Genomic DNA, 17,808 nt, shown 5'->3' with positions numbered 1-17,808 from the left:
AGGTACAGAAGAAATGGTCCTATCTCTACAATCTTTATAAAAGATCTTATGTTGATGGAAATATAAAGATGTACCAAGTCTGATTGATCGGTTGTTAATTTCGTGTTTTATGAGGTTCATGGATACTCAAAATTTTGTGGGGAAGGTACCAGAAGGAGTGAACCGATTTATCCCATCTTCACACCAGACCTTGGGTTAATAAAAATATTGAGATGTGTGTAATTGAAAGATCGGAATCGGACACTTACATCACATTTTATAAGAGGTATAATTATTCAAAATTTTGTCCCTTTTTGGAGGATGTACTTGATGGAGTGAACCGATATTGTCCATTTTCGCATCTGACCTAGCACTGATGGAGATATTAGGATTCGGAAAGTTGAAGCAAATACGAATAGTCCTTTCTCTTTCTGTGCAGTAAATTATTTTCTTTGAAAATGTTGACAATTTTTGGGGGAGGTACCAGAAGGAGTGGACCGATATTGCCCATCTCCGAACTCTATCTAAGTTTGATAATAATATTACGATGTACCAAGTTTGGATCAAATCGGATACTTCCTTCGAGAGTTATCATGCCCACCAGCCACCAGCGGATTTGGTCCAAAGAGACCTAAGGTCTTAAAACGTTATTTCGATGAGGCACGTTTTGGCTGTATCAAATGATGTATACCCTCTCTAGCCATGGGGCTGAGGGTATAAAAGCCTACGTCGATTTAAATATGCCCGTCTTTCTGTCCGTCTGTCTGTTGAAATCACAATATCACCCACATTATTGGACGTAGACCTTTGAAAATTTGTCACATTAGATTGTATTGTGTCTATTGAAAACGAGACATATGGGTCCATATTTTTGTAACCGGTCCTACCTAAGGTGGAAAAACTCCTCCTTTTACTATAGTACCCATAAAACAGTACCTTTGGATATTCAGTATTTGGGCGATTTAAACCACATTATATAGCGGATTTCTGTAAAACTTAGTATTTCTATATTTCGTGAAAGAACATTGTTTTCTTGTAGCGTTTATATAACAGTACCTACCGACATTAGATATTTTCATTATCCACATATTTTCTCGATTTTTAGAACCTCCGCCATACTTGTATGTATATTAACTTTGTCATTCAGTTTGTTAGTCCTTAAAATACTCATGGTAGACAAAACAATGTATATATATTCTTGAAAATTCTGATTCGACTTAGCGATGTCCGTCTCTGTGTGTGTCTGCAATAAGCTATTTTTCGAAAGGATTGAAATAGAAGACTTAAATTTTGCATACATGTCGGTCTACGATTTTGTATAGCCCCATATAACTCTACCTACCCATATTCGATTTGGATCATTGTGCCAAATTTGGTACTTTGTAGCTATGTTTATATAGGTCTACGTTTTCTTAAGGACTCCATACAGCAGCACCAGGCATTCGGTATTTTAAGAATTTAAGCCACATTTTTAAACTGGATTATTTCAAATTCGATTCATAGATTTCATAATGGGTTCTACTTCTAGTGGCAAAACTGTTGTCTATATACGTCCACGTTTTCATATAGCCCACATATAACAGTCCCTCCCAATATTCGGTATTTTAACATTATTGCCTCCTATGGTATAACATTGCCCTTCCTTCACGGTCCTTCCCGATATTGGGTATGGTTTAAAATTAATTTTGTAATGGATTCCGTTTTCTGTGACAGAAGACTGCTGGTATAGGCTCGTAATTTCTTTAATGACTCATAAGTCGGTACCTTGAATTATATGCTGATTAAGAACATTTATACTTTGTAGGGTCTAATATGTACATCTGGTTACAAACAGAATGACAAACATAATATACCCTCCATACTATGGTGGAGGGTATAAAAATGATGGAAATTTTAATGATGAGAAAGGAAATTTCTGAAAATAATGCAAGAAGCAAATTAGAGAACCATAAAAATTGCCACCAGTAAACGGCTAGTATAGTTCAGGACAGTGTATTGTGAATGGTTTAATAATTTTAATGTGGACGGATTTTAAGTGATAAAACTGCTTTATCGACCTTTTACCAGATAGGTGGTGAATTATTACATGACACAGGGTGACATGTGCTTTCCATAGTAAAATTTTTATATACAGTACAATACAGTACAATAATATTATATATTAAATTATATTAGTATGAAATATTCTCGCTAGGGGTAGTCAGTTTGTATTTTATATAAATTAGTTTGTAACAAAGTGTCCTTACCAATAACGAGCATCCATTATCAGCGTTTGTTTATACTCTACACTGCATTAGTACAGACAAAAGGAGACAAAATAGGCCAATGCAATAGAGACCCGACTTGCGTTGTCTCATTTCGAGGTGTTTGATAAAAACTATCAAAAATGTACAATGCTTAATGTCTGTCTGTCGATTAATGTATTTCCGTAAGCATATTCCGATGGAGATAAACGTTGGCAGAATTCATTTATTTGGCCTAAGGACGAACCCTATTGCGCTTCATAACAATGATATTCGGTACAGGATATCAGATACATGCTGGAAATACCCTTTCCAAATTGTGTCGATATCTGTTCAGATTTCCGTCTAAATTGATGTAAAAGATAGTCTGTTGTAATCACGCCATCTTTCGCAATGAGATATAAGGCTGAAATTCGTTATTTTATATTCGGTCGATATTCGGTATTTTGCTGATTTTAACTACATTTTTCACCGGAATTGTTTCAAATTTCGTATGCTGGTCCACGTCATCGGACCACAGAATAGTACTTCCCGATATTCGTTATTTTGATGGTTTTTTCAACATTTTCCCTGGATTTGTCTAAAAATGGTATTTGTAGTTCGTAACTGGTTCTAATTCCTGTGGCGGAAAATTGTTTGTATAGGTTCACGTTTTCATATAGCCTATATATAACGGTACCTTCCGATTTAGCTACATTTTCCCTCGGTTTAATAATTTTTATTCGTAGTTCATAATGAATTCTAGTTCCGGTGTTCGTGTTCCTATATCGCACATATAACGGTACCCACTGATATTAGGTATTCCGATAATCCTAGTCACATTTATCCATGAAATTGTTTCAAATTTGATATTTAAGACTCACAATAGAAACAAACCTTGTTGTTTAATATTGTCCTTATAGGTTTCCGTTTTGGTAGGTGACCTATTTAACTGCATTATCCAAGCGGTCTTACTGGCATTTGTAGCTTCAAGTGGAACACGTTTGAATTCAGATACCTTAATGTAAACATATTTTCTTTACCCTATTATGGAGGGTATTAAAGTTCGGCCAGAGTGTCCAGTTTTTTGCACAAATTACATTTATCACACACTCTTAGAAAACGATTTTAATTAGCTGGTAGCCATGCCTTACCTTCTTATTTCATTATTGGTTTTAACTTTTTTCAGCAACAAACAAGTAAAAACGCATTAATTTCGGCCGGGCCGAATTTGGATTGGGCAAAGAATACATTTTTTAATAAATGTATCTGGATACATACGTGTTCCACTTTAGACTACAAACCAAAAAAAAAAAACTCAGAAGTAAAAAAGCTGAAAGTTCGGCCGGACCGATCTTTCAATGCCCTCCACCCTTTGGATCGATTTTGACAATTTTCAAAAAAAAAAAAAAAAAATAAATAAATAAATAAAATAAAAAAAATAAAAAAAAAATAATAAAATTCGTTAAAAATTCTGTGAAAATCTAAAAAATGTCGAATGTGCCTTTATATTAGGGTTTATACGATGACGTGGACCTGCATAGGCAACTTTTGCCATAAAACATTACAATATTCAAATGCAAAACTGTAGTACCCATTACGAACTTCAACTATAAAATTTGAAACAATTCCGGTGTATAATGTCGCTAAAATCATCAAAATACCGAATATCGGGAGGTACCGTTATATGGGAGCTATACGAAGACGTAGGTGAATAATGTCGCATAAATCACCAAAATACCGGATAAGGGAGGTACCATTATATGGGGGCTATACCAAAACGTGGAACTACATCACCCATTTTCAATACCAAAAATCCTGCAGATATAATACACATTTGAGTAAAATTTAATCAACCTACTTCATTTCCTTCGGAAGTTAGATTAATTTCCACAGACGGATGGACATCCCTAAATCGATATAGAATTTTATGTTAATCAAGAATATATATACTTTGTGGGGTCTTAAATGTATATTTAGAGGTGTTACAAATGGAATGACAGACTTAATATACCCTCCATACTATGGTGGAGGGTATAAAAAAGTGGTTTAGGCCGTTGTATGGGGGATTGTCTTCAACTTCAAGGATTGTCTACCAAATCTTTTAAAATACCAAATTTGAAACATTTTCGTCACATATTCAGTGTTCTGCCACCGGATCTAGAACATATTATGAACTTAAGATGCCAATTTTCAGAAAAAACCGTGGAAAAATGTGGCAAAAATCATCGAAATGCTGAATTATAAGGGGGCTATACCAAAACGTGGACTTATATGTACTATGTCCCTCCACTGGAACTACGAATACCAACTTTTAGACAAATCTATGCAAAAATTTGTTAAAAATCATATTTCATTTTCAATACCAACCATCCTAGACACAATACAAATTGTTCTGCCAAATTTTGAAGCTCTACGTCAAATAATTTAGACTGTATCGTGATTTCAACAGATAGAAATGGTCTTAGCATTTTATGCTGATCATGAATATATATACTTTATGGGGTCTATGACGAATATTTGGGGATGTTACAAACGGAATGAAAAAGTTAAGTTAAGTTATTTTTCAAGGTGGAGGGTATACAAACATTATTCTTATTCCAAACACCAAATTTGTTGTAAAGCTTTATTTAATCAGCCCTGCCCGGGATTGAGTCTTTCTCTTTTAATTTTACATGTTCAAGTAAAATCACATTTTGTTCACTGTGTGTATTTAGCTATAGGCCGTCAAGTAAGTCCCTTAATTCGTTTAGGTTTTGTGGTTTTAATGAAAACATTGTTTCGGTTTTACTTTTAAGAATAGCATTTGCCACTAAGCCTAAATAGGCTGTGCAATCCAAGACTATGCGAATATCCGTGGAATGTTAACATCTCTTTTATAGATGCCACATATGGCCACAGGGTGTCTTAATCTGCTGCGTATGTACAGCAGACAGGCAGGCAAAAGTGAAATTCTTTGCTGAAAGTCATACTATGTCGAATGTATGTACGAGTATATTGGAATTTGAAACTCTTGAAACATAAAAATAATTTTGTTAAGATATTTTGAGAAGATGCCTTTCTTTTAGAATGTACCACAAAAGGTTGCTCCAAGTTGGCAAGCAGTCTTGTATGTCCATTACATAAATGCTCAAATAACATTTGAAATGGTACTCCTAGAGTAAAGAAACGCATACATTTTTTGAAGGTAATTAATTTTGATACATGAAATGTGAATATTCCAAAAACGCTAATGAGTAACAGGTAACTTGGTGTTTCAGCTGAAATGTGTCGGTCTCGGTTGTGTATGTATGTTTTTGTGATATTTAAAATGAATATTTTTAGGAGTAATTAACGTTGTGGCTTAAAATTTTGGAAGTTCGTGTTAACAGTGATGTTGGTTCATTTCATTATTTCTTATAGTACTGTTTTGTACATTTTTTGCTAAATAAACGTTTTTCTTGCAACAAATAGTACCAAAAGTGACTTGTACTTAAAAATAAAAAAATAGAAACTTTCACTAATTTACCATGGGAATTAAAAGTGTCAATGGATTAAACAACAAACATTTGTGCGTATTAGGAAACAGTGTTTCTCTGCTACCTTTTATGCCAACTGCTATGTATATTTCCTATCATTTTACTGACATTTATTAAGGTTATGCAATGAATTCGTTTCGTATGAATAAATTTGATATTTATGTTATTTAAAATAATTCATAAAAACGATCATCTTTAACTCTTAAATCTACATAGTATAATATTCTTATTAAACTTAGATCGAATTCGGAGATGGGCAAAATCGGTCTACTCCTTCTGGTACCTCCCCCACCGAAAGGTCACAATTTTCAAAGAAAATAATTTATCTCATAGAAAGAACAAGCAAAATTTGAAGCAGATCCGGTCAATAATGACGCTTAAATCATAAAAATACCGAATATAGGGAGGTACCGATTTATGGGAGCTATACTAAGACCTGGAACTGCAAAGACAATTTTCTGTCATAGACTGCAGGAACAAAAATTGAAAAAATCCAGTGGATAATGTCTCTGAAATCATCAACATACCGAATATAGAGGCGTGCCGTTATAGGGGGGGCTATACGAAGACTTGGGCCTGCATAGACAATTTTCTGTCATAGACTTTAGTACTCGTTGGAAACTTCAAATGCGACGTTTAAAAGAATTTTGGTGAATAATGTCGCTTAAATTATAGAAATATATGGGGACTGTAGACCGATATAGCCAATTTCCATACCAAAAGTCCTGCAGAACAAACACATATCTGAGAAGAAATATTGGGATGCACGAAGTTTGAAGACAATCGGACTCTTACTTCATATTTTATAAGAGTTATAATTATTCCAAATTTTGACCCTTCGGGGATCCCTCCTCCATAATATGGAGGGTATATTAAGTTTGTCATTCCGTTTGTAGCACCTCGAAATATACATTTTAGACCTCACAACATAAAACTCTATGCCGATATAGCGATGTCCGTCCGTCTGTGGAAATCACTCCAGCTTCCGAACGAATGGAGGTAAATTGATGAAATTTTACTCAGCTCCACGTTTTCGTATAGCCCCCCTGTAAAGGTAGCTCCCTATATTTGGTATTTTGATGATTTGAGCGGCAATATTCACGGAAATTGTTTCATATTTCGTGTTTGAATTCCCTAATAGGTACTTAAGTCTATGGCAGTAAATTGTCTATGCAGGTCCAGGTCTTCGTATAGCCCACATATATCGGTACATCCCTATATTTAGGTAATTTTAGCGATATTATTCACCGGAAGTGTTTCAAATTTCGTATTTGCACTTCGTAATAAGTACTATAGCCTGTGACAGAAAATTGGTTATGCTGGTCCACAGTTTCGTATAGCCCCCATATAACGGTACCTCCCTATATTCGATATTTTGATGATTTTAATGTTCCCATTATAAAAGTACCTTCCTATATTCGGTATTTATACCCTACAACACTATGTGTTGGGGGTATTATAAGTTTGATTGGGCCAGAATTTATGTAACACCTCGAAATATTGGTTTCCCATATAGGAAGGTATATATGGATCTTCCTAGCTCGCCGAGCTGAGTCGATCTAGCTATGTATGTCCGTCTGTCCATGCTAATTTGTAATCACGCTACAGGTCGCAATTATGGCCCGATCCTTACGAAATTTTGCACGAAGGTGGGGTTAAGGTCAGAATAAAAGCCTATTTCTTTTGGAGATAATCGCCAAATGTTTAGGGGTTGAAATGGACCAAATACTGAAAAAATGTCGGATTTTGCAGTAGCTATACAGATCAGATCGCAATTATAGATCAATCGACGCGGAATTTCGCATGTAGCTAGAGTTTAGGGCGGGGAAGAAGCCTACCAATTTGGGTGGTCATCGGATAATATTTAGCGGGTAAAATAGACCATATCTTTTGTTTTGAAAAAATTCAAAATTTTTCATAAAACCGTGAATATTTTAAAATCCGTCGAAATCACAAATCCATGACAAGGTTACTTCTGATCTTTACATTGATGTTAAGATCCAACAAATCGGACATATAGCAAAATATGTGCTATATATATGTCTATCAAAGAAGATATGCTTGAAAGATCTCATATATGTCGAGAACGGCTGAACCGATTTCGACAGTTCCCATTAATTCAGAATGGCCTCTTGGCAGGAAAGAAAAAACGTCTAAAAAATCGCGTAAAAATATCTCTCTAAAGATGAAAATATTAATTTTGTAACATTTTCTCATATTTTTTCAATTTTGTCATATTTTTGGCATATTTTCATTTTGAATTAAACATTTGGTAATATTCCTACAGCTAACAAAACTAAGTAGTTAGGATATCAGGATATCATATACAGAGCGCATTTATGGACCGATCCTTACGAAATTTTGCATGGGGTTAAGATGAGGGTCAGAATAGAAGCCTACTCTTTTTGGAGATGATCGCCATATATTTAGGGGTTGAAATGGACCAAAAAACTGCAAAATTGTCAGCAGGTCGTAATTATCGTCCGGTCCTCACGCACATTTGAATGGGGGTTACCGGACAAGCAGTTTTGGATGGCCATCCAAAAATATTCAATGTGTAAACTCCTTCACACATTGAATATTTTTGGGTGGCCAACTTTTGTAGACAAAATACGAAAATGTCCATTCCAGTGACTTTTTGAAGAATTCACAAATACAGGAAAGACGCTCTTTTGACTATTTCGTTAACTCTGATTGCGTTGAAGAATATAGTCAAATGGCTGTATAGATGCGTTTCAGTCAAAAACCAATAATAAATGTTAATCTTTTGCCACTTCTGAGAGATTATAGGTCTTTGGGAAATATTGGTTCCAGATCTAGGAACACCATTTAAGTGCAACATCTACCAATAAATTGGAAATGAGCAAATTAGTTTAAGTTGCTATTGTTCGGAAATTAGAGAGCGGAACCTGATGGTTTTCTTTTATTATTTATCACAATATCTTGTGGAATTCTTTCGAGTATTTCGCCTATATAAACTGTATCGTAGGGTATTCAACGGTCGGCCCCGCTCGACTGTCGCCTTTGCTTACTTGCGATATTATTCACCGGAATTGATTTAAATGTGTGACAGAAAATTACCTACGCTGGTCCAGGTATCCCCCATATGACGTTACCTCCCTATATTCGGTATTTTGATATTTTTACGTCATAATACGTCACTTGTTCGTATTTAAATATTGTACTGGCCTATAACAAATGCAGGTCCCCGTCTTCGATATATTTATGATTTTAACAATATTGTTAAAGCATTTTTTTGAGAATTTCCAAGTTTCTTCCAAATGATGGAGAGTATTCAAAGTTCGGCCCGGCTGAACGTACTGCTTTTTAACTTGTTTTGTTTTTAATTTTATTTCACTTTGCACATATTAGTTTTTCATTTGAAAGTTACTGATTTATAGGGCAAAAGCAAACAATTTAGATAATCCCACAGCTGGTAAAACCTAAATTGATAATTCTCCTTGATTTATGATTTATTTCTCGGTTTTTTTATTTGTATTTACACTCAATAAAAAATATTTCTAATTCGAAATAATATTGATTTTTTGGAGGTGGGCCTCACCGTTCATTTAAGAATATTGTATTATGTCATTGGTTTATTTAAGAAAAAAATATGTGGTGTTTACGCAAAACACTCGCAAAACATTTCGAATTTATAAAGCCATTAATAATAAAAATTGCAATACTAGTAAATTTTTGCTGGTACTGGAGCAAAGCATAAAAGTATCCCCTTTAGAAAATAAATAAATAAATAAATGCAAAGTATGTTGGAACAATTTTTCTTAGTTTACATTATATTCCTCGTGAACTTTATTAGATAAATTTAAGGCAAGACAACTGACTCAACAAAACACAGATGCTTGTGTTTTCCCCCTTTTTTTGCATGGCATTTATCTCTCATTGGAAAGGATTACTTTAAAAAGTCCTTTTTGTGGAATATTTCCTAGTCAATTGCACAGTCTTAAAATCTTTAAACAGATACTAACATCTTCCATTAAAGTGAGGGTAAAAGGATATCAATGATACGACCACTATGCCCGTATATATTATATTAGCTTCCATAGAGAAGCCTTAAAGGACTCATAAACCATGTGTTACCACCTACAGTCGGGTTACTTGCCTCTGCACAAAAACTTTTCGAAAAAAGCAAACAAACAGGCGAACCCAAGCTCCACCTCTGTTCGGAGAAAATTTGTGTGTGCGTTTTTTTTAGAGTGGAGAATGGATATAGAGATTTGCTTAACAAACGATGACATTTAGTATTTGACAACGTACCGTAACAATTGTGGCTACGTTGGTCGCTGTTCAAATATACACACATACATACATGCCGGCAAGCATCCCTTCGTTCTTATTGTTAACAAACGAACAATGTGAGCTTGGTTAGCTGTATAAATATGTATGTCTGGTGTTCGTAGAACCGGAACAAACTCTGTAACGAAGAAAAAAAAAAAAACGCTCACCAATGCCTATTGGCATTCAATTCCCTTCACTGAAAAGGACCTGTGTTTGTTTCTAGATATTTACGAAACCAAACGGAAACTGGGAGTGCATGAGAAACCTTTTCTAAAGTTTATTTCAAATTTGAATATGTCCCTCAATTTGGTTATCCTTGACAATAGAGAGTGTGCGGATAAAAAATTTTAAACGTCTGGCATACATATGTCATATTTTATAAATATATTCTCATGGATATAATCTGAATGTCTTTGATCAGAAAAAGTGGGTTAGGAGTGCATCAAATTTGCATGTCAGAAATTAAATGATTTTAAATGTCATCGAAATATGTTAATATGAAAGTATATGCGAATACTATGATTTGTTTCATGATAATATTTACATGGTTATAAACGCCCAAATCAAAATAGCAGTTTCATGTCATTTGAATATTCTACACCACACTGTGTTATTATACCCTACAACACTATGTGTTGGGGGTATTATAAGTTTGATTGGGCCAAAAATTATGTAACACCTCGAAATATTGGTTCCCCATATAGGAAAGTATATATGGATCTTCCTATCACGCCGAGCTGAGTCAATCTAGCTATGTATGTCCGTCCGTCCGTCTGTCCATGTTAATTTGTAATCACTCTACAGGTCGCAATTATGGCCCGATCTTCATTAAATTTAGAATGGAGGTGGGGCTAGGACCAGAATAGAACCCTACTGCTTTTGGAGATGATCGCATAATATTTAGGTCGAAATGGACCAAAAACAGAAAAAAATCCTGATTTTGCAGTTGCTCTATAGGTCTACAGGCCAGAATAGAACCCTATTGCTTTTGGAGATGATCGCATAATATTTAGGGGTCGAAAACAGAAAAATTTCACAATTAAATCCAATCGACACGCTTGAGAAAAGAGTTAAAGACAGGGAAGAATTGTAGCATTTTGGATGACCACTGGATTATATTTAGCTATAAAATAGACCACAACAACTAACAGCACGACGGAGTGCGTAAATATTGGGCAAATGTCCTTGTTCACAAAGCTGAGGGTAATCGACTCAGAAATTGATTCTATTGAAAATAGTCAAAAGTAACTATGGGTCTATATCGCCTCCTTCTCCAGTTTACAAACAACTGAACAAAGACATAATACCCTTACCACTAGGTGGTATAAGGTATAAAAAGTATTAATGGAAATATACCGCTAAAGTTTTGAAAATTCCTAATATAAGGTGTTATAGTTATATGGGGCTATACAGAAACGTGGACCTTGACAGACAATTATCTGCCTGTGGGATTGGAGCTTACTACGAACTACAAATACTAAGTTTGAGAAAATTCTGTTTAAAAATGTAACTAAAATAATCAAAGTACCGAATAATGGGAGGTACCCTTACATGGGAGATGTGCGAAGACGTGGACCTATAAGCGATTTTCTTCCAATGGACTACACTAACAACTGTAAATACCTGTACACTAACAACTGTAAATATCGGTGAGTACAGTTATATGAGGACTATGCCTATACAGAAACGTGGACCTTCACAGACAATTATCTGCCAGTGGGATTGGTGCTTACTACGAACTACAAATACTAATTTTGAGAAAGTTCTGTTTAAAAAACTAAAATAATGAAAGTACCGAATAATGGGAGGTACCCTTAGATGGGAGCTGTGCGAAGACGTGGACCTATAAGCGATTTTCTTCCAATGGAGGTAGTATACACTAACAACTGTAAGTACGTGAACACTAACAACTGTAAATATCGGTGGGTACAGTTATATGAGGACTATGCCTAATCTTGGAACTATATGGACCGTTCCTTGCAGAAATTTTTCTTACATACTGCAGCTCGGATTGACCTGAAATATTTATCATAGGTAGGTATTTTTTTACGGCAAAGCTATTTTTTCTCGGGGGGAATACCTGGTTACCCGCTTATTCGACCCGAAAGTTCAGATACAAAATCCGGGTTCTATCCGGTTCTTCCAAACTGATATATACAAAATGGGTATTATTTGAAACCTTATGGAAATACCTATCCAACAAGTGGTCGTAATATATTTTGTACTTCCGAAGATATTGACTTTAAAATCTAAGACCAGCTAATTACAAAATTCAAACATTTCAGAAAAACTGTGGATCGCGTAGCCGAAGGCTGGCTATTTAAAAACACTATAAAGTTTAAACACTTATTGGTGGAGAAAATCTCAATTTCAGAATTTTTATCATTAATGTCGTTGGAACTACACGAGACATCAGCAAATTCAGGTTATAATGTTGTATGTCGACTTTAATGCCCCATAATGGTTCAGTGTTCGACTTTTAGGGGGTTTCAAAAAGTTAAGGGTAAAAAGTTATTCGGGTCGAATAACAGGTTATTTCCCACAAGAAAAAAAAAAAACTTTGCCGAAATCACGTTAAAAATACCTACCCCATAATAGGGATCATGTCCGCTTTTTTCTGGGGATTATGACCGATTTCTTTTTGTACATTCCATTCCCTTATGGTGTTTATGAGTCATAATAAATTATAACTATTATAATAATTATAATTGCAATTATAATTATTATAATAGTTATAATTTATTATGACTAATCGGTCATAATCCACAGAAAAAAGCGGACATGATCCCTATTATGGGATCATGATCCAATGTCTGTTTAAATTATGACACGGGCCCGCTTCTCAGTCCCTCCAAGTATTTTTCTGGTCAGGGTACAAATCGCATTAATTTTTCAATTGAGATGAAACTTTGCACAGTTTAACCCAAGAATGAAGACGTTTCAAATTGGTAGTAATTGTTCCAGATTGTTCCAGATGTTGGAAAGAGTATTCCAAAACTGGACTTAGAAAATAAACCATTTGAGGCGCAGCCACGGTTAATATTTACATGAAATAATCTTCACACATTAAATTAAATCACCCTTCATGTCCCATTTTTATACCCTCCAGGGTATATTAACTTCGTCATTCCGTTTGTAACTCATCGAAATAATCATTTTAGACCCAACAAAGTATATATATTCTTGATCAGCGTAAAATTCTAAGACGATATAGCCTTGTCCGTCCGTCTGTCCGTCTGTTGTAATCACGCTACAGTCTAAACGAATTAAGATAGGAAGCTAAAATTTTGCACAGATCTCTCTTTTGTCTGCAGGCAGGTCAAGTTCGAAGATGGGCTATATCGGTCCACGATATCGTATAGCCCCCATATAACGGTACCCCCGATATTCGGTATTTTGATGATTTTAGCCACATTTTTCAATGGAATTGTCTGAAAATCCACACAAGGAGTTCCTTGTTGGTACTTTATATCTCGGTAGAGAATTATCTATATAGGTCCACAATATCGTACATCCCCCATGTAACGGTACCCCCCATATATTCGGTATTTTGATGAGTTTACCCACATTTTTCAACGGAATTGTCGGAAAATCCACACAAGGAGTTCCTTGTGGATACTTTGTACCTCGGCAGAGAATTATCTATATAGGTTCACAATATCGTATAGCCCCCATATAACGGTACCCCCGATATTCGGTATTTTGATGATGTTAGCCATATTTTTCAATGGAATTGTCTGAAATTCCACAAAAGGAGTCCCTTGTGGGCATTTTACCTCCTCAAAAAGAATTGTCTATATAGGTCCACGATATCGTATATCCCCCATATAACGGTACCCCCCGATATTCGGTATTTTGATGATTTTACCCACATATTTCAACGGAATTGTCTGAAAATCCACATAAGGAGTTCCTTGTGGGTACTTTATACCTCGGCAGAGAATTATCTATATAGGTCCACAATATCGTATAGCCCCCATATAACGGTACCTCCCGATATTCGATATTTTATGATTTGACCCACATTTTTCATCGGAATTGTTTGAAAATCCTCACAAGGAGTTCCTTGTGGGCACTTTATACATCGGCAGAGAATTATCTATATAGATCCACGATATCGTATAGCCCTCATATAACGGTACCCCCGATATTCGGTATTTTGATGTTTTTAACCATATCTTTCAACGGAATGGTCACAAGGGGTTCTTTATACACAAGGGGTTCTTTGTGAGCACTTTACTCCCCGACAGAGAATTCTCTATATAGGTTAACGATAACGTATAGCTCCCATATAACGATACACCGAGATATTCGATATTTTGATGATTTTAGCCACATTTTCCAATCGTATTGTCTGAAAATCCACACACGGAGTTCTTTGTGAGCACTTTACCCCTGAAACGGAATTGTCTATATAGGTCCACAATATCGTATATACCCCATATAACGGTACTCCCCTATATTCGGTATTTTGATGATTTTACCCACTTTTTCCAATGGAATTATCTGAAAATCCATACAAGGTGTTCCTTGTGAGTACTTTACACGCAGACATAGATTTGTCTTTATAAGTCCACAATATCGTATATCTCCCCATATATCGGCACCTTCCTATATTAGATATTTTAAAGATTTTAAAATAATTTTTATTGGATTTTATTTTTTTTGAAAATTTTCTAATTCGTTCCAAATGGTGGAGGGTATTCAAAGTTCGGCCCGGCCGAACTTACTGCTTTTTTACTTGTTATACCCTATAACACTATGTGTTGGGGGTATTATAAGTTTGATTGGGCCAGAATTTATGTAGCACCTCGAAATATTGGTTTCCCATATAGGAAAGTATATATGGATCTTCCTAGCTCGCCGAGCTGAGTCGATCTAGCTATATATGTCCGTCCGTCCGTCTGTCCATGTTAATGTGTAATCACGCTACAGGTCGAAATTACGGCCCGATCCTTACGAAATTTTGCACGAAGGTGGGGTTAGGGTCAGAATAGAAGCCTATTTCTTTTGAAGATGATCGCCAAATGTTTAGGGGTTGAAATGGACCAAATACTGAAAAAATGTCGGATTTTGCAGTAGCTATACAGGTCGCAATTATAGACCAATCGACGCGGAATTTCGCATGTAGCTAGAGTTTAGGGCAGGGAAGAAGCCTAACAATTTGGGTGGTCATCGGATAATATTTAGCGGGTAAAATATATCATATCTTTTGTGTTGCCAAAATTCAAAATTTTTCATTAAATCGTGAATATTTTAAATTCCGTCGAAATCACAAAGCCATGACAAGGTTACTTCTGACCTTTACATTGATGTTAACATCCAATAAATCGGAAATATAGCAAAATATGTGCGATATATATGTCTATCAAAGAAGATATGCTTGAAAGATCTATTTTATGTCGAGAACGGCTGAACTGATTTCGACAGTTCTCATTAATTCAGAATGACCTCTTTTTAGGAAAGAAAAAACGTCTAAAAATCGCATAAAAATATCTCTCTAAAGATGAAAATATTGGATTTGTAACATTTTCTCATATTTTTTCAATTTTGTCATATTTTTGGCATATTTTCATTTTGAATTAAACATTTGGTAATATTTCTACAGCTAACAAAACTAAGTAGTTAGGATATCAGGATATCATATACAGATCGCATTTATGGCCCGATCCTTACGAAATTTTGCATGGGGATAAGATGAGGGTCAGAATAGATGCCTACTCTTTTTGGAGATGATCGTTATATATTTAGGGGTTGAAATGGATCAAAAAACTGCAAAATTGTCAGCAGGTCGTAATTATCGCCCGATCCTCACGCACATTTGAATGGGAGTTACGGCACATTGCAAAAGCCAAGCAGTTTCGGATGGCCATCCAAAAATATTCAATGTGTGAAATAGTTTACCAACTTTTGTAGACTAAATACGAAAATGTCTATTCCAGCAACTTTTTGGAGAATTCACAAATGGAGGAAAGACGCACTTCTGACTATTTCGTTAACGCTGATTTCGTTGAAGAATATAGTCAAATGTCTGTATCTCTATAGATGCGTTTCAGTCAAAAACCTATAATAAATGTTAATCTTTTGCCACTTCTGAGAGATTATAGGTCTTTGGGAAATATTGGTTCCAGATCTAGGAAGACCATTTACGTGCAACATCTACCAATAAATTGGAAGTGAGCAAATTCGTTTAAGTTGCTATTATTCGAAAATTAGAGAACGAAACATGATGGTTTTCTTTTATTATTTGTCACAATATCTTGTGAAATTCTTTCGAGTATCTCACCTATATAAACTGTATGGTTTATTATAGTGTTGTGGGGTATTCAACGGTCGGCCCGCTCGACTGTAGGCTTTGCTTACTTGTTTATTTGTGAATCGGCTTATATATAGCAATGTGATATTTTGCGTCCACCGATTTTGAAGAGTTCTGTTCAGATTTTGATATAGCTCTTTCCCTCTAATTAGTTGTATGTAAACTTCCATATTTTGGGTTAATCCGATTTCCGATCTAAAGCCGTAGCAGGCAAACAATATGATCATATTTGGTATGATCAACTTTATATAAATTCCCAATATAAACGTTTATTAGTGTACTTAAAATTCATTGTGGTTTTGGGTATCATACAGTCGGCTCTGTCCGACTTTTGTCCATTCTTTACAGTTTTTGATCTGAAAGCTCATGTCGGACTGTAGTCCCTACTAACTTGTTTGTTTCAATATGACTTCAAGTTACCGCACAAAGATTTAAAAAAGTTGTTAACATTTGTAATAGATTAGACATGCCGATAAAAGAAAATGAGCGAACATTCATTAGTTTTCAAACTTTTCTTTCCCTCGTTTCATATCTTGGAAAAATCTTATGCTTTTCGAATGCTTTCGAAACATAGATGATAAAGTTTTAGTTACAGTTGTTACACATCGGATAACTTTCAAAGCAAAGCAAATTGCCAGCTTATTAATTTTACAGGATGTTGGTTATTGTTGTGAAATAGTTCTATAACTTGCACTGAATGGTTGATATGTAAATGTGCATTCACTTATGTGTGCTACAAGAAAGGCTTCTATGCTGTGAATCTCCATAATTAACTCTAGTTTGGTACCTTAAGTTTATAACGAGCAGACTTGGTTTTTTTATATTTTTTGTTTTATCTATAAACATGTATAAAATCAGCTTAGTTCTGCCGAAAATATTTATATAATATGAGAAGTAGTATTCGAGAGAAATATATTTTCCCCGTTAAAAAAAAATTGGATGAAATAATCAAAATAAGGAATATAGCAAGCTCCCATTTTATGGGGACTGTTGGCAGACGTGTACGGTTATAAGCAATTTTATGTTAATGAAGGTAGTTCCTGTTACGAACACCAAATACCAAATTTGAAACCATTTCATTGAAAATGCTGCACCAAACGTACAATACAACTATATGGGGCTGTGCGAGAACGTGGATGCGTGAAGATAATTTCTATCAAAAAAGATGGTACCTATGTATTCCGAACACTAAATACAAACTTTGAAATAAATCAGTTAAACAATGTGGCCATAATGAAAATGCCGTATATATGTAGGAACCTTTATATGGAGGCTATACGAAGACGTGAACTGCATTAACAATTTTCATTTATTAGAGGTGGTACCCATTACGAACTCCCAGTTCCAAATTTTGAAGAAGTTCCGGTTAAGTTGTGAAACAAATAACTAAATTCCGAATATCGGGATGTACTGTTATATGGATACAATACCAAAACTTGCATCCATAGGACAATTCCTGGTAAGGATGTTTCCTACA

The sequence above is a fragment of the Musca domestica genome, unplaced genomic scaffold (genome assembly GCF_030504385.1).
Source record: "Musca domestica strain aabys unplaced genomic scaffold, Musca_domestica.polishedcontigs.V.1.1 29, whole genome shotgun sequence".
NCBI lineage: Eukaryota > Metazoa > Arthropoda > Insecta > Diptera > Muscidae > Musca > Musca domestica.
This window is presented reverse-complemented; position numbering follows the sequence as displayed.